The sequence below is a fragment of the Oryctolagus cuniculus genome, chromosome 2 (assembly GCF_964237555.1).
Source record: "Oryctolagus cuniculus chromosome 2, mOryCun1.1, whole genome shotgun sequence".
In the NCBI taxonomy this organism is placed as follows: domain Eukaryota; kingdom Metazoa; phylum Chordata; class Mammalia; order Lagomorpha; family Leporidae; genus Oryctolagus; species Oryctolagus cuniculus.
Window position 1 is genome coordinate 131,740,714 of NC_091433.1, and position 26,704 is coordinate 131,767,417.

At 53.3% G+C, this 26,704-nt stretch overlaps 1 protein-coding gene across 2 annotated transcripts in view; it reads left to right on the forward strand.

Annotated features, from left to right (window-relative positions):
• Positions 1-34: 34 nt before the first annotated feature.
• CD207 (CD207 molecule) overlaps positions 35-26,704 on the forward strand; it is a 62,004-nt gene continuing 35,334 nt past the window's right edge. The window contains exon 1 of one of the 2 annotated variants that reach the window (XR_011386545.1): positions 35-338. The gene's annotated coding sequence lies outside the window, so the exon portion shown is untranslated. The remainder of the gene's footprint in view (positions 339-26,704) is intronic. The other variant, XM_070069009.1, reaches the window with a different exon arrangement.

Sequence of the window (26,704 nt, forward strand, 5' to 3'; positions counted from 1 at the left end):
CGCTCTGATTGGCCGCGAGTGCGGGTTCCCGGAGTCCCGGCGGCTCACCCGGACTCCGCTCCCGGGGCGAGTGGGCAGGGGGCGGTAGCTCCACTTCTCCACCCCTAGTCTAGCCCCGCTCGGAGCCGCGCAGAGGGAGGCTGGGGCGGCCCCAGAGTACAATCGACACCCTCTCCCAAAGTTGGTCAGCCTCTCCTCCCCTCGCCACCAGCCTGCTGGCTTCCGCACTCCCTGCGTCCCCAGGGACGCGCGGTCTCCGAGCTCCGGCCGCTCAGCAGGATCGATAACCAAAGTATTCGAGGAAGGACACCCCGGCGGGACAGAACAGAGAACAGGAGGTTGGCCTGGCTCGGGTTCTTGGCGGGGGTGGGGTGGGGCTGGAGACGGGGATGGGCGCAGACGGGGGTTCAGTGTGCCACCCCCAGCACATTCACACCCACACTCGTGAACTCCCTGTCCCTTCTGGAAGGGCAAGAACGAGAGTCAGGGCAACAAGCTTGAGCATGTGAGGCCGGGAAAATCCCCCGCACTCCGGGCGTGGGGCCAAGCGCGCACACTGACGCCGGGTCCGGGAACCTAGAGTCGCGACGGAGGCGGAAACGCCCGGCTCCCGCGCAGCTCCCGGGCCGTAGCACTCTGAGGGGCTGCACCCCGAGACGGGGATAGATAGGTGGGCAGTTCCTGGGACTCACCACCCCACACACCACGCGCGCGCCGGGAGCCGTCCCTTCGTTCTGCGCCGGGTCCACATCCCCGCCCTCGCGGGCAACAGAGAGACAGAGGGCGGTGGTGAGCGCGGCTGGCCGCGGGCGGGGTCGGGCGGTGAGGAGCTGGGAGTGGGGACTCCAGCAGCGGCCCTCGGAGGCCCCGCGTCCGGAGCGCTTTTTAGAGAGTCTCATTTCTCTCTCAGCGCCAGCTGGGGCCTGGCCCCCACTTCCTTTCCGTTGACTTAGAGACTTGAAAGGGTTGAGAACGAAATGTGTGTGCGCCCCAGAAGGCGCGCTGACCTCTCCCCTAAAGCGCCATCCATGCAGACTTTTTCCTCGCCGTTTCCGACCTGATGGGGGTGAGCCAGATGGCTTCGGGCTGTCTGAGGGGCTGGTGGAGGATGGCTGTGAGAACAGGCCGAGAGCAGGGTGTAAGTGGCCAGGTGTGTCGCAGGAGTAGAGCCCGTGACTCCTGTAAGGGGTGAACGGGTCTACGAGGGGACTTCGAAAAGTTTGTGACAGATGGAATTAGAAGGTAATATTTCTTTTTTATGTGTGTGGTACAAAAGAATTTTGAAGTCCATGCATTAAAAACTGCAAACGTTTGTGGAAAATAGGAATGGTGAAAACAACTATGCACCAAACAATTCTCTTTTATTTCATTTCCACGACCTTTTGGAAGTACGGCGTTTGAGATTGCACGGTGTTGATGTCTCGCGTGTGTGTGAACGGGTGAGTGTGTGCATCTGTCCAATCCCAGATGTCTCCAGCAGAAGACGGGCAGCAGCGCCCCAGTCACTTAATTGGGGAACCAAGGACGCCTCTACTTAGGGTTTGGAACCGGGGAAATTGGAAAGAGTAGAGAGCCCGCTGATATGTCCTAAGGGAGGGAAAGAGAGAGGGGAGGAGGCGCAGTTATTTGGGGAGGCGACTGGAGAAAGAGGGTCGCGCCCAGGGTGCAGGACCAGGGGTGCACCAACTGTGGTGCACCAACTGTGGGCGCTGAGTTCCTGCGAACAAAGCGTGGGGCTGTGGAAGTGTGCAGGGGAGGGGAGAAAGGTTTATGGAGTTTCAAGAGGGCCCTGGGGAAAGTGCGAGGGCCAGAGGAGCGCGGCTGCAGGGGTCCGTGCTCTCGGCTCTCTCTCTCTCTCTCTCTCTCTCTCTCTCTCTCTCTCTCTGACCCACCCCACCCCGCCCCAGCCCCCAACCCAGCCCAATGGGGTGCGTTCTCCACCCCGCCTGCCCCACCTCCCTTCCTCACGGACATTTCTTTTCTTTGGCTCTCTCGAATTTATTGTAAGCAGCAAACCAACCCTCAGCTGGACCCCCGCCCACCCCGTAGCCCACGAGGTTGTGCCCACCACACGTGAGGCCCGGGTTCTGGGTGAACAAAACTGGGACAACACCTGCTGGACCCAGCCGGGCTTTCTTTGTTTTCACCGTTTTAATTTTTCATCTCGCTAATGGCATCTTTGTGTGCCAGCAACTCGGGTCTCAGTTCCAGTCTCCTCTCCTGGGGTCGGTGGCCGGCTTTCCGGACCTGCGCCTCCCAGGGCTGAACCGTGGCCTCCTGCGGGGTCCCAGGAGGTTCGAGCGGCTTTTTCTTCCCCAGCTGCGGGAGAGCCCCGCAGGGAGGCCGCGCCAGACCAGACCCGTGTAGACTTTAGGAGTTCCCAGGTTCCTCCTTTCTCCTGCGACCTCGGTCCTTTCTCGCGTTCGGTCTAGAACGGTGCCCTAGCCGCACCGCTCCTACGCCGGGGATAGGGCGATGAAACCAGGATTTCGTGCCGGCAGCAGGGTGACGGGCGAGGAGCGGGGGTTGGGGGGGGGCACTTCACCAGGCCCAGGCCCTGACCCAGCCAAGGATCTTCTAGGCCCAGCTAGAGGCCCTCCGCTCGCACCCTGCCTGAGAGGCGAATTGTGCCGGGCCACGGGGCATCCTGTCGATGCCTTGTGCCCAGTCCAGGTGGGAAGGCTTTTTGTCGCACCTGCGTGCCCTGCTGGTACCTATACGTGGCGAGGGGGTGTGAGTCGGTCCCATCCGAGTGTGTGCATGCTGGGGCGCACGTTGAGACCCCGTCTGGTTCTGGTGGACTACCCCCCACTCCCCACCCCTGGAAGCCGGAGGCGCGGCAAGTCCGGCTGGTGCGAATTCACTGGGATCCCGGGGCTTCTCATGGCGCATTTGGGAGCGGAGCACAGTGTCCTACGCCTGCTGCCTCGCCATCACCCCAACTTGGCCAAGACCTCAGGGGCCCAGGGCAGTCCCTACCTGTCTCCACTTCCTTTTTTTGTGAAGCTATGGGAGAACCCAAACACAGAAGAGGTGGGAGGGAGATTCCCCGCCAGCAGGGGGCAGGGCGACAGCTTCGACCCTGCTCCACCACAGTGCAGGCGACCCACAGAAGCTGGCCCAGCCCTTTCCTGGTCGTGTGGGACCGCCGTAGGCCGCGGTCATCTCCCTTGGGACCTCCGCGGGTCTAGGGGCACCCGGGGGCTGGCGTTTCGCGGGATGAGCAGATTCTGGGCACAGCGAGACCTGGGCTGGAGGCCTGCGAGGCTCTGCCCGTGTGTGCTCCCCAGCCTCCGAGGCGCGGACCACCCCCCCCCCCCCGTAGCTGGAGGCAGGCAAGGTCGGCAGGGAGGGGCGCTCCTCACAGGCCCCTTAGAAATAGGGTGTTTTGGGGTGGTGGTGGTTCTCCAAGGATGGGCCTGGGTTGGGGACAGAGGCTGTCCTCTCTGGCCTTGCCTGGCTCAGTGGCACCCACCCCCACTCCAATCCTTGCCCCTTTGTAGGCTGTGGGCCTCTTCCAAACCCTCCCCATCCTCCCTTCCTGGAGCTCAGTGGGTGAGAGCCAGGCCCTGGCTCCAAGGGATACACAGCACCCTGCATGCCCCCCCCCTCCCACCCGTCACCTGCCCTCTCCAGGGTGGGCAATGTGAATGGTTTTCTGGGTGCTTTGGAGGGAAGATGTGTACATGGCTGAGTGCCGCGGTGTGGTGCGGCTCCCTGGGAAGCCACCAGCTTTTGCAGCAGGTGCTCACAACCATACCCCATGGCTCTTTCTTTCTTATCCCTCAGATGCTTTCTAGGCCTGGACCTCGGGACCCAGCTCAGCTCCGCACTAGAAGCTGCTTGGCTCTCACCAAGGCTGGGGCCCAGCCTCCCTCCCTCGTGCTCACCCGCCCCTGCTTCCTCCCTTCCTCCCCACTGTCAGCCCGCACTTCCGCCCAGTAGCTGCCAGGGCCTGGGTGCTCAGAAGTCGGGTTTCTCTGCCCTGCTGCACTGGCTTTGTGCCTAGGTCCCCTGCTTGACACTCTCCCTGCTGGTTTTGGGGACCCACTCAAAGGTCCCTTGGAAATCCTGGGTGGCACTTGCTCTGCCCCCAGAGAATCTAGTTCCCAGGGCTGCTGTTCTGCTCCGCCACCTTGCTGGGATTGGGGTTTGCCTCCCGCGAAAGAAGGCTAAGCTCAAGCATAGAAAGGGCAATGGGAGCCTGCTGGGAGCCGGGGAGGGACCCTACTGCAAGATGAGGCTCAGGGAGGCTCAGTTGGCAGAAGGGCTTTGCACCCCGCTGAGTTCCCAGTCCCACACCTGTGGCCCAGGGCTAGGTGCCTGGGGGCCACAGCTCTACACTGGCCTAGTAGAGAGGGATCCAGGGTCGGGCCTCTGGTGTTTATGTGCTGGTGGGCTTGGTGGTGATATTTTAAAGGGAGCTGAAAAACTATTGAAAAAAATTTTTTTACAATGACTTATTATTTTATAAAACAAACAGTATTCCTATTAGAGTAGCCATGCTGAAACTGGAGGAGGGCAGTTTCCTGGCCTGAACATGGTGAGACTCCTCCACCTCCAGTGTTTAGGTCCCTTCTGCATGGCTTGTCGCCTGCAGGCCCTCTGGCTGACCCATTTCAGGCTATGCCAAGATGATGGAGGCATGTCAGCTGGTGGTCCCGGGCAGCAGGACTCTAGGACTGGGAGGGGGGCACCACTGTGAGGATAGGCAGGGCCATGAGGTTACCACTGAGTCAGTGAGCAGAGACCGCCAGTTGGCTGGGCCTGCCTGCTCTAGGGTGAGATGCTGAAATCTCCAGCATTGCACCCCCTCTGAACCCACTGCCTGACTCACTGCCCGGCACTTACCCTTCCTGGTGGTGGCGCATGGGCCATCAGTGTGTCTGTTGAACTCTGGTCTACAGTTTAGGTAAGCCCAGCTACTGTGGCAGCCGAAGCCCTAAGCCATCTCCAGGCACAGCCTGGATCCCCCAAGGCAGCGTTCTCTTATTTTCTTCAACTCCCCAACTCCAGAGCCAGTGGGTCCATGGCAATGCACCAGGCCTGCTACAGTGCTGGCTATACCCCTGAGCTGCTGAGTGCTTGGGCCTGCCAGGAGGACCACCTGGAAAGGCTGAGGATCTGGGCAGGGTTCTACACAGGGCCACTTTGGAGCAGTCATCAGCCCTCACCTTGGCTCTGGCCTTGGGCTAGGGCCAGACGGGCTTAAGAAAAGAGGCAAGGGGCCTCTGTGGCTGTGACATAGCAGGTAAAGCCACAACTTGCAGTGCCAGCATCTCACGTGGGTGCCAGTTTGAGTCCCGGCTGCTCCACTTCTGATCCAGCTCTCTGCTATGTCCTGGGAAAGCAGTAGAAGATGGCCCAAGTCCTTGGGCACCTGCACCCATATGGGAGACCTGGAGGAAGCTCCTGGCTCCTGGATTCAGATCGATGCAGCTCCATCTTTTGCGGCCAGTTAGGGAGTGAAACAGTGGATGGAAGACCTGTCTCTCTGCCTCTCCTCTCTGTGTGTAACTCTGACTTTCAAATAAATAAATAAATCTTTAAGAAAAAAAAAGGAGGCAAACTAGAGATCTCAACACTGGCTGCACAGTAAATCACCGCTGCTCATTCTCAAACCAAATGGTCCCCTGGGGTTCTTGGTGAGCACTTAAACATTTAAGTCTTCTGGGTGGAAACTGCTTCGGCACCACTGAGCTGAAACAAGAGCAGGGGCCTTTGCTGGAGCAGAGACCTGGAGGTGCTCACCAAGTGCTGATTAAGGAAAGGAGAAATGGACACATCAGCTGGGGGTGAGGCAGGAGAGGAGGTGTTGCCAGGGGTGGAGGAGGAAGTTTGGGGGAGGAGGTGCAGTGGGCAACTGACAGGGTCAGCATCCCCAGGTTCTAGATCAGGGGGTTTGGGGCTCCTGATGTGAGGATTTTTGCTTTTTCTCCAGATTTCTCTACAGCACCCTCCCCTCTCCTCTCACCTGCCAACCTGGCCACCCTGTTCACCCTTTTGGGCATTCTCCCTCCTCTTGGCCCCTCCGTTCCCGGGCTTCTCCGGCAGTCTCACAGGCCTCTGGCTCCACTCCTCTCCCCCTCCTTCTCTCCCTCCTCTTTGGTCCTTGCTCCCCTTTTCAGCTGTTTCCCTGCTGGGACTTGAGTGTCCTCTTTACCTGTCCATTTCTGGAATTCAGATCCTCCTGCCGAAGAGTTAAAACAAAGACGTGCAGGAGAGGAGAGAATCTTCCCAGAATGCCCCTTCTTTCTCCACAAGCGGAATCCCTCCACTCCCAGCACTTTCTGATTCCTCCTGGATCATCCCCCACAACCGATGGACCCTGGATCTGTTTCTAGGAAGGGATGCACTGCCTGGTTGCCCAAAGCTGTACTAAGCTGATAATTTCATGAAATAGTCACATAACTAGTTAGTGTGGCTCCAGTTTGCTGAGGAGGAATTTGAGGCCAAGGTCACACAGCTGGTTGGTATTAATTCGAATTCAGGTGTGCTATGACCCTAGGGCCCTAACAAGGTGAACTCTCTTCTTCTAACTGCAACATTGGAGTGGGGCACCCTCCCAGGCTCTGTCCTCACAGGTTCGCAGTGGGATCCTGACTCCTGGTGCACAGCCCCTGGGGGCTTTCAGATTGAGGGGTGAGGTGCCGCCCTGGAAGCTGTTAGCTCTGTGGAGGCACAAGAACCTACAGATAACTTGCAACACAGAGCCTGGGTTCGTCCTGGCTGGGTGGCAGCTTCACATCCTGTAACTGTGGCTGTGCATTATTTTGTTTTTGTTATCTTTGGCAACAGTTTTATTGAGATCTAACCCACATACCATACAATTCAAAGGCTTTTAATATATTTACAGATGTGTGCAAGCACTAACGCCATCAATTTTAGAATATTCTCATCACATCAAAAGAAACCTGCACTCCTCACCTCAGTGCTAAGCAACTACTGATCTTTCTGTCTCTGTGGATTTGCCTGTCCTGGATGTTTGCTATACAAGGAATCATAGAGCATGTGGCTTCTGTGTCAGCCTTCTTCACTTAGCATAACATTTCAAGGTTTATTCTTGATGATGTCATAGCATCGTCAGGATGTCAGTCCTTTTTATGGCCAAGTAAGCTTCCATTGTATAGTAATAGCGCATTTTGTGTGATCATTCATTATTGATGGACATACACATTATTTCTGCCTTTCCTGTGAGAGTGTTGTGTCTCCCTGACTTGGTATCCAGCTGTCAGTTTGGCCAGAAGAAGCGGGGAGTGAGGGAAGTGCCATCCCATGCCTGTGGATCCCCAGTTGCCTTCCAGAAGCCTCCTTTTGGATTCTGTTCAATCAGGATGGTCCATCAGGACAGCCTGGCTTGTTGGAATTACAGGCTCTGGAGTGATGAGTCAGAGTCCCCTGCTCTCCGCTAGATTGGGTTTACATACTCACATACGGCTCTGCAGCGTCCTTATCCATTGAATGGCAATAATACTAGTCCCAACCTCCGGAATTATGATGAATAAGTTAATCTGTATAGAGCACTTTAATCTAGTTCCTGGCATCCACTCCTTGGGTGCTGGAGGAAAGAAAGTAAAAGCTTCAACCAATTTAGGCTTAAAGCCGGGTGGCACTAGTTGGACCCCTCCTCTTCTGGCCAGAGTGGATAAAAGCATGCGATCAGCCTCCCCTTTAGCCAAGTTCAAGGGAGGCAGGGGGAGGTTGTCCAGCTGGGAGGTTACCAGCTAATTCTGGGTCCTCAACCTCAGCCACCTCCTTGCCTGTCCTGGGTGAGGGTGTGGGAGAAATCAGATTGGCTGCCAATGGCGACCTCCTGCCTGTCTGGCCAAGCCTTCATTTTCTAAAAGTGGACACTGAGGTTAAGGAGGAAGCGAGCTGGGGGTCAGAACCCTGTACGTGGTCATCTAGCTGCAGGTCCTGGCACAGACACCATTCAACTTCCCATTTATCATTCTGATTCTGCCAGTTTGCTGGCTGGAGAACCCAGCTGCCCCATGGCCTTTCTTGAGGTCCAAGAACTACAACCCAGGGACATAGCTGGGAATCCAAGTCCCCCCCCCCCCCCCCCAGGAAGGGATGGTGAGGTCGCAATGTCTGGGCTCTCTGTTCCTTCCCACTTCCCACCCAGGCAGGGAGACCTGGACATACACTGGCCAGCTCCTGACTGCCGGGACTGCCTTTGGGGAGGGACACAGAGGCCAGCATGGGTCGCCTTTGTATGCAGGGTTTCACAGCTCAAACGAATCTAGTGGAACAAAATTTTCCATGTTATTAGAATGCATTTGAAGAGATGATTTCTTTGTTTCTTAAAAAATTAGTTATTTATCTGAAAGAGTTACATACACAGAGCCAAATGACCCCAAGGGCTGGAGTTGGACCAGACTCAAGCCAGGAGCTTCATCTGGGGGTCTCCCACATGGTTGGCAGGGGCCCAAGTACTCTTTTCCCAGGCCACTGGCAGGGAGCTGGATGGGAAGTGGAGCAGCCAATTCGAACCAGTGCCCATATGGGATGCCAGCGACCAGCCTGGTAGTTTCTTTTGATGTTTCCATTGAGGGCAGCATTTCCCCTTCCTTCCCTGATCCACCTCTGGGAGGGAGCTTGCCTGCAAAGATTTGTGTAGGCTCCTTTTTGTCTTTGCAGTGCAGCCACCTCCCTCCCTCATCCCCAGTGTTCAGGGATCCAGGCGTTTTGGACTCAGTTGCCCCAGAAGTGATCGTTTGCCATCCTTGATCCGTGCAGGTGGGTTGCAGGATACGCTTGGAGAGCAAAGGCTGAGGAACCGGGTGACAGCCTGTGGTGGGTGACAGGCCTGCAATGAGAGAATCCTGAGACAGTGCCTGCTACTGGGCCAGACCCTCCCAGGTTGCAGCCTGGGACGCTTGTCCCATTATCCTGAGATGCCTCCAGGAATTGTATCTGCTGGCAGCAGTCCTCTGCGGGCTGCCGCATATTCTTGGGAATATCCTTCATACAACATACTATTCAACTCCTACTATGTGCCTGGCACAGCACCAGGTGCTGGGGAACGGTGTGAACCCTAACTACGCAGATCCCCGAGGCGTGCACGCGAGTTGGCCAACCTTCCCTTGGGCAGACAGGTCCCAGGGGGGCTCAGGTGGGCACTGTGGGGCCACTCCACCCGCAGTTCACAGGCCGGGAAGCCGCTAAGGCCGAGTTGCTCTTCTGGCTAGAGATCAATCTCTAAAAATACCTCCCCTAAAGAGGCGCTTTCGCCAGCCTCAGGGGCCTAGAAGAGGACCCAAGTGCCACGCCCTGGCCCAGAACGCTTACAAAACACAATGAAACCCAGAAACCAAACCTCCCTAAGCAGCGGAACGGGAGGACCCACGCCTTGGGTGTTTGTTTGGAGTTGGGGGAGGGCGCCCGTGTTTGTAATGGGTGTGAAGCGGACCAATTTCATCAATTTCTTCCATTTTCCTTTGAAAAAATGAAAATACGCACTTGAGAAAAAAAATAACAGCAGGAAGTATTATAAAATGATTTAAACGGGGGTCTCTCCGGACCCCCAGTCTCTTCTCTGGACGCCCCAAGGTCCCGCCGCGTCTCCAGCATGTGTCCAATCCCTGCACGCGATGCGTGGTCCCCGGCCTCGTCCGCCCACGCCCGCGCCTGGCACTGTTTCCCGGAAGCCTGGTCAGCCCGCCCGTGTTCTCGCCGCCGGCCGGCCGGCCGTTGTGGAAGTGCCCGCGCCCCCAACGTGTCGCCAGTTTCGAGTGTTACCAAGGACTCACATTCTTGTGGGGCCGCTAGGTTTCTAGTTTTAAAAAGAAAAAAAAAAAGTATCAAATTGAGAGGAAACTAAAGAAAGAGAAGGACGGAAGATTGGAAACCAGGGACTTTGTGCGAGGGCCCGCGGGCATACGAGCGCGAGTCGGGGCGACGTGGGCCGGTCCCAGCCTGCGCACCCCAGAACGCCGCGCTCCGAGGCCGAAAGCCCCCGCCGCCCTCTCGAGACGCGCGAGCCGAGAGCCGGGCCGGGCGGCGGGGTCAGCGGGAATTAGCGCGCCGGGGCTGGGGCGAGGGATCGCCGTGGGGCGAGAGTTCGGGACCGGATTAGCGGGTTCAAAAGCAGGTCAGGGAGAGCTAAACGTGGCGACGAGGTCCGCGCGAGGTCAAGGTCCCCGGGAGAGGCGGGTTCCAGTCTACGCGGGAAAGGCAGCGGGCACTGCGGTGGACCGGGCGAACCGCGCCGGCAAGGCCGAGCGGCCAGCGCGTGGAGGGCCCGGCGGGCTTTTGGGTGGCGGCCGCGGGGACAGGAGCGCCGCCGCCCTTGGGCCCTGAGCCCGAGGAAGGCGCACGCGGCGAGCCGAACCCACGCGACCATTTCCAGGAATGCGACCAAGATTACGACTCACGCGCGCGCATCTGCAGAAAAGGGTTTACTTACTTTTCTTTTAGATTTTAATCCCGTTCCCTTTTCTTGTAACTCATTTTTCCCTTTCTGGCAAGGCAAAACATAAATAAAAACAAAGTCCAACAAACTCCACCGAACGCAGTCAAGGAATTTTCTCTGCCAGTGCACTGGCATCTGCGGGCTGCCCGAGGGACGAATCGCGGGGCGCGGCCCCACTTGTCTGAAGACATCGCATCCCTCCGCTCCATGCGCCCTGGAGGCTCGCGTGGATATGGAGCGAGAGCCGGCAGCGTTTCCTCTGCCCCCTCAGAAATGCATGCGGGACCCTGAGCCCCCGAAAGTTCCCTAGCAGGGGATATATTCGCGTTCTACTCCTGGGTTCTCACGGACAACAAACTCGGGAATGTGTGTGGATGCGATGTGGGCGCGGCCCTCCGAAATCTCTCAGATAGACCGGCGGCTGCTCGCGCGCTCTCGGGGCCGCCCGGCGCAGGTGGCTCCGCCCCGGTCGCCATCTCCGGCGTCCCCAGGCTCCGTCCTTCCTCCCCGGGACCGGTCTCCCCCACCCCGGCTCTTGTCGCAGCCTCAGCCACAGCCCCATCCCTAGCACTTTCGCTTTCCCCTCTCGGAGGTGCGGTCTGCAGAATGGGAGCCGGGACGCTCGGGCTCGCACGCTCCTGGGTCGCGCCCGATCCCGGCCCATCTAGACTGGTTCTGGCTGATTTTTTCCTCGGGTAACCGGAGTCCGCCCCACTGGGGCGAAGCTGAGCGGCCTCGAGAGGGGAGCGTGCAGGCGTGGGGGCCAGCCCCGGGCTAGCAGGAGGGGTCGTCGGGGCCGGGGGCAAGGGGCGGGGCCGGAAACGAGGAGGCCGCGCGGGACCCAAACAAAGCGCGGCCGGGTGCCCGCAGTCCTCCGGTTTCTCCCGCATCCTTCCGGTGGGTCAGCTCGCCGCGGTCTCGGAGGGCACGAGCGGGTTGTGTCCAGCGAGACAGAGCCCGGGGAAACCCCGCTCGCGCGGCCGCCAACGTTTGGCTTAACCCTGCTGCGCTCCGGTCGCGCCCGCGGACTCTCTGGTGGAGGGTGAGGGGCGAGGGGCCGCTACTCGTCCTCTAGTCCAGGTGGGCTCGTTGGTTGTGGCTTTGTTCTGAGAGATCCCGGGAATGCCACCCGCGACCCATTGCCCCCACGGGGCCGGTCAAGGTGCCAGGAAACCACCGTCCTTCCCCGGGAGAACTGCATTCCTCTGGCTGAAGATATTCTTTTTCTCAGTTTCTCTCTTTGGCCCTTTGCGTACTTCATCCCGCCACTTCATCCCGCCGGGCAACAAGAGTAGCATTGGGGAGAAGCCCCGAGGGGGGAAGCCCCAGTGCTCGCTAAAGAGAACCTGCCAGGCTTTCTTTTTTAAAACGTGTATTAAATTGTGCAATTTGTAGGCAAACCTGCAGCTTTGTAATCCGTCTATTTGAGGCCACACCTGCATGTCTGAGTACTTTCAATATTTTACGTTACAGTGTATCTTTTCCTTAGCTATTCCCTGGCCGGATAAACCAGAGTGTTCGGTTCTTCAACCTTTACAAAAGGCGCAAACCAAAACCTTTGCGCGGGTGGCGCGCTCCGTGGGGCATGGCGTCTTCAGGGTCCTCACAGGTTCAACAGGATAGGGGCGTTTTTATTGCGGTTGATACACTGTCAAACTCCTTTCCAAAGCAAAGCGCACGGGCATTTGTTTGCGGTTGTGTCGGGCAGAGTGTGGTGCTAGCGGTCAGGGGCGTGGGGACCCAGCCCCGCGGCTCCTTCCCCGCTCTTGCGCCCCGAGCCTTTGCAGAACGGGGGAGCTCCGAGGGCGAAGCCGAGGCCTGGGGCTTGGGGGGAGATGTAGGACGGGGTGGGGAAGGACAGCCAGGGAAACTTTCACAGCCCAGGTGAGGCCCTCAGACAGCTGCGGGCTGGCGGTTGTCAGGTGGAAACCGAGGCCGGCGGGGTCTGGCCAGACGAAGAGGGCAGGGGCGCCCACATTTCGGAGGGAGTTCTGAAAGGTGAGCGCTCACCTTTCTGATGAGGGCCATTGGAAACAGACAGCCTCATTACTGGGTGGCAGCTTTATTTTAAAAGATCGCTGTATTTAATAGAGGCATGATTGCATAATCATTGTTGTAATCGATTTTTTTTGAAAGGGAGTTTACAATTCTCTATTTTAAATACAAATTGTCCTCTAAGAAACAGTTCCTTCTCTCTAAGCTAGAGAAATGAGGGCACTTCAAAAAGTTCGTAAAAAATGGAATTAAGACGACTTAATTTTGCTCAAAAGGGTTGAAATCCAGTATATGAGGGGCTTACAAAAAGCTTATGAAAACTGCATATTATGGGAAAAGTACACATGGATTTTAGCCCAATTTTTTTGCATGAAAAGTAGACTTACATTTCATTCTGTTTTTCCATAAATTTTGGAGGTAGCCTCCTATGTATATTTTTTAAAGACTTGTTTATTTATTTGAAAGGCAGAGAGAGAGGGAGAGGTCTTCCATCTGCTGGCTCACTCCCCAAATGGCCACAACTAGCTGGAGCTGAACTGATCTGAAGCCAGGAGCCTCCCCTGGTCTCCCGCTCAGGTGCAGGGGCCCAACCACCTTTGCCATCATCTACTGCTTTCCCAGGCCATAACAGAGAGCTGGATCGGCAGAGGAGCAGCAGGGACCTGAACCAGTGCCTATGTGGGTTGCCGGCACTGCAGGCGGTGGCTTTGCCCGCTGCGCCACAGCGCTGGCCCAAACATTCTATGTATTTTTTTTAATAAAAGATTTATTTATTTGATTATTTTAAAGGCAGAGGTACAAAGAGGCAGAGGCAGAGAGAGAGGGAGAGAGGTCTTGGATCTGCTGGCTCACTCCCCAAATGGCCGCTACAGTCAGAGCCGGGCTGATCCGAAGTCAGGAGCCAGATGCTTCTTCCAGGTCTCCCATGCAGGTGCAGGGGCCCAAGGACTTGGGCCATCTTCTACTGCTTTCCCAGGCCATAGCAGAGAGCTGGATCGGCAATGGAGCAGCGGATCCAAACTGGCGCCCATATGGGATGCCGGCACTGCAGGCGGTGGCTTTACCCGCTTATACCACAGCACTGGTCCCGCCTGCTATGTGTTTTAAATCCTAAAAGCACTACATATATTATTTAAGCTTTCCTGTAGTGAGGCTATATTTATATATTACTTAATTAAAATAATAAATTAACATAAATTTGTAACATAATCAGAATGAAGTAAATACAATTCCATCTCCTGAATGTTTCCCCCAGAATTGCTTGGCTTATTTACAGTATTGCATGTGCAAATCATTTGTATATTTTCTCAACAATGATTTATACTATTCCAGCTACTCTGCAAATTGCCCTAAAAAATAGGTCATGATCTTACATGCTAGTGGACATAGCACTACATTTCTTTTAATAGCTGTCTAGATAACATTATATGAATTTGCTTCTATTTCCTTTGTAACAATTGTAACATTGTTTTGGAGTATTTGAGAATAAGTTGTCCACAGTATGTTCCCTTTTGCTGGCCTTATATTCCCTTGTGTGTATTTCCTAAGGAGAGCCTTTTCCTACATGATCATAGAATGGTTATCAAAGTCAGGAAATTTAACATTGATTCAATGCTGTTATATAGTCTTCAGGTTTTATTAGGATTTTTCCAAATTGTTCCAATAAAATCTCTTACACTATTTTTTTTCTGGTCCAGGATTTAATATAGTATTTTTAGGGTATTTCAAAAAGTTCATAGAAAGTGAAATTAAAAGATATTTATCGTGGTGCAAAATTTTTAAAAATCATGCATAGCTTTTAAATAATATTTATTTCCCATGAAAATTTTGAAGATCCCTTGAAAGCATAATTTCAAAATTTTTTTGCCCCAAAACAAACAAATCTTTTAATTTCATTTCCCACAAAAAATCCTGAGGTTCCTGTGGATTCATTACATTTAGTTTTCAAGTTCTTGCTAGTCTCCTTTAGCTGGAAACAGTCAACTTTTCATTGTCTTGTATCAAGATATTTTTGAAGAATATGGGTCAGTTATTTTGCATGCAACATGGTTTCTTGTTTTGTTTTAAACGGTCTGAAATGTACAGAAGAATTGTCAAGGGCAATGCAAAAACTGTCCTCTCTCACCAATCAACTGAGCATGCATGGTTTCTTCTGTGTTTCTAACAAACAAGGATATCTTGCCTCATAATTACAGCACAGTCATCAAAATCAGAAAAATTAACATTGTCTCATTGACTCCTTAAACATCACAAAGTTTCGCCACAGGTCCTGAAAATGTCCCTGGTTATCCAAGGATTCCAGCTGAGGCTTGTTCAGTTGTAATGCCTCTTTCGCCTCCTTCAAGCTGTGACAGTTCAGTCTTCACTTGACTTTCATGGGCTGTTATGTAGAGTGTCTCTCGGTGAGGATTTGTTTGATGTTTCCCAATGATTCACTTCAGGAGACGCATCTTTGGCAGGAATATCACAACAGTGATGCTGAATTATTCCCACTGTGGCCTGTGACCCATCAGGTGGGATGTGATTTTAATTTGTCACTGGTGATGTTAACTTTGATCATTCGAGTAAGGTGGTGCCTGCCGTTTCTCCCTGTGACATTATTGTTTCCCCCTTTGTAATTAGTAAGTCTTTTGTAGTGAGGATCTTTGAGACTATTGTGTGTATCCTGCTTCTCATCATAGTTTATATCAGTGTCAACAAATGGATTCCACTGTCTCTAGTGGGCTATAACTTGTTCTTATCGCTATTTAATTTACAAATTGTCCCAACTATGGGAGTCCCTTCAAAGTGTCTTCTTTGTCCTTCCTCACCCTGTAAGAGCTCCATTGAGCTATAATCTATATATCATAGACATCACCTAGCTAACTGCACTATTTCATTGTTTTCTAATGCATTCGCAGAATTGTGCAACCACCACCACAATCGGTTGTGGAGTATTTCCACTTCCCTCACAGGAAACCTCTTACTCTGAAGTTACCACCTTCTGACTCTTTGGTGCTATAGGCAACTATTAATCTACATTCTGCCTCCATAGCATTATCATTTCTAAACGTTTCATATAAATGATATTGTGCAATATGTAGCCTTTTGTGACATGTTGTTTTTAAGGTTCAACCATAATGCAGCATGTCTTACCAGCCCATCCTTTTTTGAGGTGGAATAATTTTCCAGTGTGTGGACATCCCCCATTTTGTATAACCATCCATCAGCTGATGGACATCTGGCTGGTATGAATCAGGTTGCTGTGAGCGCTCTTGTGAAAGTCATTGTGTGGCCGCATGTTCACAATGCTATTGGGTGTTTGAATATAACGGAGCAAGATTGTTGGGTCCATTAGTTCTGCATTGGAGAACTGCCACCCCTTTTCCCAAGTGGCTGCACCATTTTATGTCCCTTCACCTCCCAGCAGTGAATGAGCATTTCAGTCTCCACATTTTCACGAATGCTTGTTACTGGCTCTTTGATGGTAGCCATCCTAGTGGGCATGAAGCAGTACTTCATTATGATTTTCACCTTCATTTTCCTGGTGATTCGTGTGTTCACTGGCCATCTGTGTATCTTCTGTGAAGAAGTATGCATTTGGACTCTTTGCCTATTTTTATAGTGGGTTATTTGTCTTTATATCATTCACTTTTAAGTATTGTTTATCTATTCTAGGTGCACTTCTCATCACATATATGATTGGCCAATATTTTCTCTCATTCTGTGTTTTTTCACTTTCTTGATAATATCCTTTGACATACAAAAGTGTTTACTTTTGATGCAGTCTGATTTATGATTTTTTCCTTTGTTGCTTGTATGTTTGATATTATTTCTAAAAAGCCATTGCCAAATCCAAGATTTTTAAGATGTAGACTTATATTTTCTTCTAAAAGACAAAGTTTGGCTTTTACATTTAGAACTTTAATTTTGAGATAATTTTTGTATATTGTGTGATTAAGGACCCAATTTGATTATTATGCATATGAACATCCAGTTATTCCAGCACTATTCTTTGAAAAGACTACTCTTTCTTCACTGGACTGTCAACACCATTGTTTAAAGGTCTTGTTTTCTATGGGCATGTCTCTGGCACAGGACAGATCAATTTTACTTTGTACTTTTTCACACTCTAGATTTTGACCCTGCCATTTCCCCCCCAAGGCATCTTGGCTCTCTTAGTGGATAATGTCATTTAGAAGTCAAGGGCTGGATGCTAGCTTTGGTCCTTGCTCTTGGGGATTGCAGCTCCAAGACTGTCCCAGTGCTCCGAGCAGGGAGTGTGTGTGTGTCTGCTTCTATGCACATTTGCATGTATATTTATTGAGTCTTATGTGTTTGCACCAGTGACTCCAGTTCCATTCCAACCACAGGGCTCTTTCTAGTTTTTTCCTTTTCTGTATTAGTAACTCCCTCTCAGACACTGAGAGTCCTAATTCCTAGAATCCTTGATGTTTGTTTCATTAGCTCTCCAGGAGGCAACCAGTTTCTTGGTCCCCTACCCTCCCTTTATGGAAGTCTTTCTCACCCCACAGGGTCTGGAAACCCAGCTCCCCTACTGTGTTGATGTCTCCCTACTTGGATCCCAACACCCATGCTAGGCGTTCTCTCCTTTGTAGGGATGCTTGCCTTGCTTGGCGCCACCTGGTGGTCATGGAGTGGAATTACCAGGAAGGGAGGAGAAGGGAAGAGCAGCCTTAGGTTTGGAAAAATCCACACTCCTGTCGCTTCCCATTGATGTATGACTCCACGATGTGTGGCCACTTTATCTTCCTTCTCTGCTGTCCTAGGGGAAGATATCCAGGTGACTCCAACTCCCCTGCTACCCCAAATAATGCCACAACAAGCACCTTGTCCAGGCTTCCTTAAGCACGTATGGGAAAATGTCTTTGGGATCTGTACCCAGGATTGGTGTTTCTGGGTCTCATGTTATAAAAATGTCTACCTTGCCTGAATGTTGCCGGCTCACTGTCCATGCAGAGCGGCTGCTCCCACCACACTAACCAACAGCACACTCAGACTTCCGTGTCCACATCCCCTCCGCCCTCAACGTGATATTTCCCACTCTCGAGTTCTTGCCAATCAACAACAGGCATCAAGACATTTTGTTGTTGTTTTAATGTACATGCCTCTGATTAGCAATGCTCCTGAGCATCTCACGTGTGTTTATTGGCCGCTTGGCTTTCCCAGGTCTATGCATTTAGCTATGTGTGGCCCTCTATTTTCTTAGAACCTATATGGAATATGGAATATGGAATCTGTTCACATTCTTTTCTTTTCTTTTCTTTTCTTTTCTTTTCTTTTCTTTTCTTTCTTTCTTTCTTTCTTTCTTTCTTTCTTTCTTTCTTTCTTTCTTTCTTTCTTTCTTTTTGACAGGCAGAGTGGACAGTGTGAGAGAGAGACAGAGAGAAAGGTCTTCCTTTGCCATTGGTTCACCCTCCAATGGCCGCCATGGCCGGCGCACTGCGCTGATCCGATGGCAGGAGGCAGGTGCTTCTCCTGGTCTCCCATAGGGTGCAGGGCCCAAGCACTTGGGCCATCCTCCACTGCACTCCCGGGCCACAGCAGAGAGCTGGCCTGGAAGAGGGGCAACCGGGACAGAATCTGGTGCCCCGACCGGAACTAGAGCCCCGTGTGCCTGCGCTGCAAGGCAGAGGATTAGCCCACTGAGCCGTGGCGCCGGCCCACATTATTTTCTTTCTTTCTTTTTTTTTTTAAAGATTTATTTATTTATTTGAAAGAGTTACACAGAGAGAGGAGAGGGAGAGAGAGAGATTTTCCAGCCCCAAATGCTTACACCAGCCAGCCTGGGCCAGGTCAAAGCCTGGAGCCAGGAACTCCATCTGGGTCTCCTATGTGGGTGACAGGGACCCACCTACTTGGGCTGTTACCTGCTGACTTCTGGAGGGGTGCATTAGCAGGAATCTTGGTTAGAAGCAGGGGCGGGGCTGGTGCTGTGACTCAGTGGGTAAACGCCTTGGCCTGAAGCCATGGCATCCCATATGCTGGTTTGAGACCTGGCTGCTCCACTTTGATCCAGCTCTCTGCTATGGCCTGGGAAAGCAGTAGAAGATGGCCCAAGTCCTTGGGCCCCTGCACCCATGTGGGAGACCTGGAAGAAGCTCCTGGTTCCTGGCTTTGGATCGGCACAGCCCCGGCCATTGCAGCCATCTGGGGAGTGAACCAATGGATGGAAGACCTCTCTCTCTCTCTCTCTCTCTCTCTCTTTCTCTCCCCACTCTCTTTCTCTGCCTCTCCTCTCTCTGTGTAACAGTGACTTTCAAATAAAATAAATAAATCTTAAAAAAAAAAAAAAAAGAAGCAGAGGTAAGACTGAAACCCAGGCACTATGATATGGGATTCTGGCATCTCAAGAGGTGGCTTACCCCACTGCCCCACAGTGCCTGCCCTCCGGTGCTCTGAGGAGCACTATATCAGCTCCACAGATACCTATAGCTTGAGTGGTCCCTAAAGTATTAAAGCCTTAAAGGTTTTCATTAGCACAAACAGTTGTCCCCACAACCACTCTTCAAGGCGCATCTTTGCAGCTATGCCAGAATTTCCTTAGATGAGCTCTTAGAAGTGCTGTTTTCAGCTCAGGACACATATAACAGAGTCCTCAAGTGTGGGAAGAAGTGCTCCCAGCTTTAGAAATGGGAAGCGGCACTGAGGCTGGAGTTAGGTAGTGAGGAGGTAGTCAGCAGCGGCAGAGCTGAGCACAGAGGAGTGGACAGCCATCTTAGTCGCTATGTCAGTGGAGGGGTTGGGGGGACCAGCTTCCCAAAGCTGCCCTATGAATCCTGTGGACTCCCTCAGGTCCAGAGGCAAGGACAGGAGTTGTGAGGACACTGACAGGTCTAAGAAGTACTTTCTCATACACCCCCCCCCCCCAGCCCACGGTCCCGGAGTGGAGAGATGGACAGACATTTGCCTGGTCACAGACTTATTCACAGCCTGAAATTCTACTTCCCTGGGACTAACAGGATCAGAGTTCTATCATGTACAGCTGGGCAGGTTGTGCATTGCACAGAAGTTACATAGCTCAGAAGTTAAATTAGCCTGAGCTGATTTAAAAAAAAAAACATTTATTTTACTTATTTGAAAGAGTTACAGAGACAGGTAGATCCAGAGAGAGAGAGAGAAAGAGAGAGGGAGAGAGAGAGAGAGAGAGAGAGAGAGAGAGAGAGAAACATCTTTCACCCTCTGGTTCACTTCCCAAATGGCCGCAACAGCCTAAGCTTAGCTGATTGGAAGCCAGGAGCCAGGAGCCAGAAGCTTCTTCCAGGTCTTCCACGTGGTGCACAGACCCAAGGACTTGGGCCATCCTCTGCTGCTTTCCCAGATGCATTAGCAGGGAGCTGGATTGGAAGTGGAGCAGCCGGGACTCATATGGGATGCTGGTGTTTGGGCTGCATGGGTTAGATGTGCTCTGGGCCTAGGGGGAAGACCAGGCTCCCTGGTCTCAGGCCAGCCACACAAAACTGTCCAGGGGGAGGGTCCCCAGTATCTCTCTCACAGCCTCCTCTGAAGAGGACTTGGTTCTCTTCCAAGCAGTCCAGCAGCCTCCTGGGAGAAGCCCACGCCGAGCTCCTTTGGCCAGGTCTGAGTGGGGCTGGGCAGCCTGCAGAAGAGTAGAATCTCCATGGGTTGCAGCTTGGGGCACCCGGGCAAGCTTCCAGGGACTCGTGGGCTCTGGGCAGAGGTGAGGGGGCTAGTAACAGACACGTATTCTAGCAGCTGAAGAGGCCGTGTCCCCTTCCTGTTGTTGGCATCCCCAGACTCGGTGACAGACTCAGAGGCAGAGGGGTGGGACTTGAAGTGGGTGGAGATCCCCACGTGGGCCAGGCTAGGGGAGAGAGCAGCTCTTCCCTTCACACAACAAGGTGGGCGCACTGCCTGCCCCAGGGCTCCCTGGGCCGGGTCTGAGAGGATCCGGATAGGGTGCGAGGGGCTGATGTCTGAGCCAGGGGCGTTCTGAGTTCCTGGCGTGGAACCCAGACAATCTCCTTCAGCTCTTCGGCTTCGGGCCAGCCTGGCCTGGGATGGTGCGGGCCCAGGCAATGCGGGGTGACGGACAGGCGCGGATACTCGCGCTCGGGTTCCGAGGCACCTTTTCATAACTTGTGACCCAGGTACCCGAAGCCTGGGTACAGAGCTCAGACACCCACGGGTGATTAAGGAAGCCCGGGCCAGGAGAAAGGCGCCCAGATAGGCGCCTTGTGTCTGCTCATGATTCAATCAGAAAGGTGCATGTAGCAAGCACCTGTAGTGCGTGTGTCCTTCTAACGACCCTGCAAGGTGGACCCTGTCTCTCCACTCAGTACACGGGCGCCCTGAGGCTCAGACGGGTTAGGTTTTTCGCCCGAAGTCACACAGCGCACGGCGGGCAGGGCCCGTCCCCTTAACCGTAGCGGGCGGCCTGCGGTGTAAACCGAGCGCCTGCACGCGCGCCCAGCGCCCCGCCTATGCCGCAGCGGCCAGCAGCTGAGCCCCCTCCGCTCGCGCGCTCCCGGGCCGGGCCCGGCCGCGCCGCCTCGCCCGCGGGCTCCTGAGATGCAGCCTCGTGCTGCCCTCTGCCGGTGGCGCTCGCGTCCCTGCGCAGGCGCCCTGGGACGCGGGCCGACTCAGCTGCCCTGCTTGCTTCCCCCATTTCGCCCCCAGCAGGCGGAGGAGGGGGCGGGGAGGATCTCTAATCCTGGTGGGGACCGGGGAGCGGGTCCCGCGTCTAGCTTGTCTGGTCACGCCTGTGTCTGCCTGGCACTGGAGCCCACGCTCCCTAATCCCTGTCTATCTGGAGCCGGCAGGAAGGGAGCAGACACTAGGGCCTCCTCCCCGCCACCTCCCCTCTCCCCCCAGCCCCAGGTCGCGAGCCCCCGGCGCCTCCTTGCTTCGCTGCTGAAATCCCTCTGGCGCCCTGGGGGTATAGGATGCTGCGGTGAACAACGGTGTGACCCCACTGTCCCACTCCCAGGGGCTGGGAGCCGCTGTGAGTGTCCGCAGGGGAGACCGACGTGGGCACAAATGCCACGGGTGACGCACACACGAATAACTGTGGGCGCAGAGCCCCGCGCAAGGCTTGGGCGACTCTGGGGAGGCTGGGCAAGGGCATTCCAGGCTGCACCTGGGTCTCTCTCCAGCTTCCAGTCGCGCATCTCGGCAGCTGCTGGCGATGAGGCGCTTTGAGGCCACAGAGCGCTCGTTCTTCCTCACCGCGTTTGCCTGCTTCACAGGTCCACCATTGGCTTTAGCTGAGCGGATGCAAGGCGACGTTGTGGAAACTGGAAACGTCGCGGCCGGGGGTTGGGGGGCTCGCGCGTGCTCAGGAGGACGGCGGGCCATTCTAGCCCGGCTTGCTGTCCCTGGTAGGGTACCCCGGGCAGAGGGCTCTTGTGCAGGGAAACAGCCACAGACGGAGGTAAGAGGCCTGGGCTTATTACGTCACATCCCCCCCCCCCCATTCATACGTTGAAACCTGGTGACTAGTGTGATGGTTTTTGGAGATGGGGCTTGGGAGGTGATGAGGTCATAGGGCTGAGTCCTTTACGAAAGAGGCTCCTTCCACCTGCCAGCGCCATGTGTAGACGTTGGGAGGAGGTGGCCAGCTGCCTAGGAGGCAGGTCCTCACCTGACACAGAGTGCTGGCACTTCCCCCAGAACCGGGAGAAATAAATGTCTGTCGTTTGTAAGCCGCTCCACAGCAGCCTGGGTGGACTAGGATGTGACCCTAAACCTGGCCCCTTTGAGCTGTTGGTTTCTGTGGCTTTGTTTTTTGTGCGTGCAGAAATTGGAGGCACTGGCCCTGGCCACTGGTTTGTGAGTCTATCTGAACATGGGGTTATGGTCAAGTCCCTGGCCCAGGATGTGGTGGTCCTTTGACGAGGACTGTGGTGAGCAGGTGGCATTCCCGTGGGCCAGTGTGTGGTTGTTGGTGTGACAATAGTGGGGGGGATGCCCCAGTAACTCATATGGGATACGGGGGTCCCTTGTGGCACCATGTAGATGATTCCTCAAGGCCAGAGGAGTGCTTGAGTTGGGGAGACGTGGCAGATATGCAGAGAAGTAGACCATGTGGTAGGAGGTGACCAGGGCCTGGAGCTGGCACCCCCCAAACTGCTGAGAGTTCACAGGAGAGAGAGAGCCTCATCTTGCTATGGGGTCCAGAGAAGGCTTAATGAAAGAATTGGCATTCTGATGGGCTGTGAAAAATGGCTCAGGCGTATCGCAGCATTAGGATATTAATGAGTCTCAGGTTGGGACCTGATGATCTGAAACTTCTGTTAACTTTTTAAAAATCCCATCGTTTAAAAATTCAGAGATTAAAAAACAGCATAAGAGCTTAAATTCCCTATTGCAGTCTGCAGTCACCTAAGTGGCCTTGGGAGGCCCTCAGTGCTGTTAAGTCCCTTGTGGAGCTTTCCAGGGTGTCCCCTCCATGGGCAAACAGAGGCAGCACACCCACAGATGCCTCCCTCTTCCCACAAGTGGCTGCACCCTCCCCCCACCCCCACCCTGGTCTGGAGATGGTTCCATGCCTGTGTGAAGGCTGGAGGCCAGCTCACCCAGATGGAGAGCTGAGACCCTCACACTCCACCTCTGAACAGCCCTGATCCCAGAAAGCTGCAAAGAGGTAGCAGTGGCCTTCTCACTTTGGGAAGGCTATGATCTTCATTCTGATTTGTCCTGCCTCAGCCAGTTGCTCTGTGAGAATGGCCTGGAAGGACTGTGCAGGTATCCACCGAGCACTATCAGAACAGAACACAGTCCCCCTGGGGGTGAGTTAACAGGGGAAAATGATTGGGAACACACTGGCCTCATGTGTTACCCTGTTGCGACTCTCCCACACACCAGGGCTGATGGGTCACTCTCCAGAGAGGACTCTATAAGGCTTTGCCAGGGCCCTGAAGTTGAAAGCTTGACTTGAAGTTGAAGTTGCCTTGTGGGATGATGGAAAGCAGGTGTGATTGATTACCTGTGGTTCTGGCTCTAATCCCTTGAGTTCACCCCCTTCCTTCTCTTTGTGCTCACAGAGCTGAAAGGACTGGGGTTTGATTCTTGGTCCTTCCCCCACACTCACTATTGGATGGAGTGATGAGAATTCTTCAGTTAATGTAAGCTCACCTGAACAGCTGAGGCCAACTATCTCATCATGACAAACGAGACCATCTACGTCCCCTGATGTCTGAGTAGATGGACCAGTACTTCAGGATGAATTTGATAAATACGTGTAGGGAGACAAGGGAATAATGAATTGTAAAAAAGGAACCAAATAGAGGTTCTGAATATGGACAGCAGTTAAAATAGAGGCCACAACAGGTGTGAATGGGTAGCAGGTAGAATGGATGCAGTTGATAAAGAAATGGTGAGTTGGCAGATCCACAAGAAGTGCCCCAGAAGGAAGCAAAGATAACAAAGTAGGACATTTAGATAGGAGTATGGTGGATGGAAGTGCCAGTGCCAGGATGCAGATAACAGCAGTCACAGGAAAAGAGAAAATTCAATGTGCAGAAGAGTATATCTTCGGAGAGATTATAGACCTAAATGTCTTGAAATGTTAGAAGGGTGAACACCCTCAAATTGAAAAGGTTCACAGCATAGCAAACAGGACAGAAAGGGAAAACTCACTCCTACGTATGGAGTAATGTAAGAATATCCAGGAGAAGCAGAAAATTCTAAAAACTTCCAAAGAAACCATCTAGCATCTTAAGCAAATAGACGACTGCAGTGATCTTGCATGTACCCATTATCCAGACTGAACAATTGACTCTTCTTATTTTATCTGCATCCCTATAGTTCTCACTCCAGTTACTTTATTTTCTGTAAATACTTGAGTAAGGATCTCTGAGAAATAAGAACTCTTCTAAAAGACACATTAACCATAGCTGCAGTTGAGTATCAATTCTTTTTTTTTTTTTATTTTTTTGACAGGCAGAGTGGACAGTGAGAGAGAGACAGAGAGAAAGATCTTCCTTTTCCCTTGGTTCACCCTCCAATGGCCGCTGTGGCTGGCGCACCATGCTGATCCGATGGCAGGAGCCAGGTGCTTCTCCTGGTCTCCCATGGGGTGCAGGGCCCAAGCACTTGGGCCATCCTCCACTGCACTCCTGGGCCATAGCAGAGAGTTGGCCTGGAAGAGGGGCAACCGAGACAGAATCCGGTGCCTTGACTGGGACTAGAACCCGGTATGCCAGCGCCACAGGTGGAGGATTAGCCTTGTGAGCCCCGGCGCTGGCTGAATATCAATTCTTCATACCACCAAACAGATAGTAATTATTCACACCTTCTCTTTTGTCTCATATGTGTCTCTTTACAGGCAGCCTGTTTCAGTCAGCTTCCAACCAAATGTCATACATTGTATTTATTTGTCACAAGGTCAAATACATTGTATTTATTTGTCACAAGGTCAAAGCTTTGACAGTCTGGAATGGTGCACCTTCCTCTGTGTGAAAACCAGAGCCTCTGACCTAGAAATGCCCACACTCTGGGTTATCTACCATGTTACTCTGTACTTCCTTCATCTGGCTGCTAGATCCAGAAGTCTGATCAGATTGAGGTTTGAATCTCAATTTGGATTTCACAGAAAGTCATGCACAGTGCTGGGTGCTTCCCCTTGTGCCTCCCCTGCCTGGCTGTCTCTTGTGGTGGGGACTTCTGGACAGACCAGCAAGGGAGGAGAGCTCTCTTCTTCTCTGGCTCCCTCCTGGCACTACTGCACCTTTAGGGCCTGGTGGGTCTCCTGGCCCCATAACCTTTTCTGGGGTTCATAGCGACCCCAGGTCTACATTTCCTGGACAAACTCAGGAAATGTTAGCTAACTTGTCAGGCCTGTGGTGCCTCTAGTTTGCCTTTGCTAACCAAAACATCAATTACTTATTTCCACAAATGGTTGAGTGGAGCATTATGGGTCAGAGTGGACCCTGGAGCTAGGCTGCCTATGTTGTCATACCAGGTTTGCCCCTTAATTGCTTCACAACTTTGAACAAATTACCTTATTTCTTTGGGTCTCAGTTTCTACATCTGAAAAATGGGACTGCTGCTATCTGACCACCTCATGCTGCTGTTGAGGAGGGCCTACGTGTTCGTGCTGGTCATGTGCTGAGGCATCTCTGACCCACTCTGGTCGCCCTCGGCACTCACTGCTCTCAGATGCCAGGTGCTAAGTGCAGGGGCTGCGTGGTGCACATGACCCAGCGCCTGCTCTCAAGGAAGACACAGCTGCTACGGAAGACGTGGCCTGGGGAGCTGGGAGCACCCCAAGGGGAACCTAAGCTGGTTTGGGGGTCAGGGATATCTGACTAAAGTATCCGTATCTGACTTGACACTTGGAAGAGTTGCAGAGGGGGAGAAGGGTGGCAGTAAGGTGAGGGCTTGGGAGTATGCATTTTAGCTACCTTGTCGGGCCTGTGGTGCTTCTGGTTTATGTTAGTTATCCAAAACATCAATGAATTATTGCCGCAGATAGTTGAGTGGAGCATTATTGGTCAGAGTCCATGGGCACTGCAAGGTGAGTGCATTGGTCCGGGTGGGCTCAGAACATGAGAAAGGGGGTGGGGTCAGGCCCGGGAGGAGGGCAGGGCAATTTCCAGAGACCCTGGGGGTCCGTGGTGTACTGGTTGAGGAGCCAAGCCCTTCTCCCAAGGGTGCTGTGAGTGTGTGTGGGGAAGGTTGTGAGGTATGCTACAGGGTTTGGTCTGCTTTGGAAGGCACTGGGTAGAAGGCAAGACTGGGGGCCTGGAGACCTGGGGCCGTGGTCCTGGAGGTGGTGGCGTGACCATGTGGATTGAGAGGTATGGGTGGACTCAAAAGACATTGAAGAGGTAACATCTAGTGAGTTAGACTGCAGGGGAAGTGGAGTACTTACAGGGAGCCACATTCCCCTAAATCTCAGGATGCAACCTTACTTGGAACAGGGTCTTTGCTGATGCAGTTAAGGTGAAGCTGAAGACAAGATTCTGGGAGTGTGTGTGTGTTTGACAGACAGAGTGGACAGTGAGAGAGAGAGAGAAAGGTCTTCCTTTTGCCGTTGGTTCACCTTCCAATGTCTGCCGTGACTGGCACGCTGCGGCCGGCGTACTGCGCTGATCCAAAGCTGGGAGCTAGGTGCTTCTCCTGGTCTCCCATGCGGGTACAGGGCCCAAGAACTTGGGCCATCCTCTGGGAGTGTTCATATGTGACACCAGGACACAGAGACAGCGAAGGCCTGTGAAAATGGACGTGGAGGCTGGGGTCACGCAGCCCTAGGCCAGGAATCGCCAGGACTGGGAGGGGCAGGGAGTGTGGTTTTGCTTGCATCTTGCTTTCCAACTCAGACCTTCT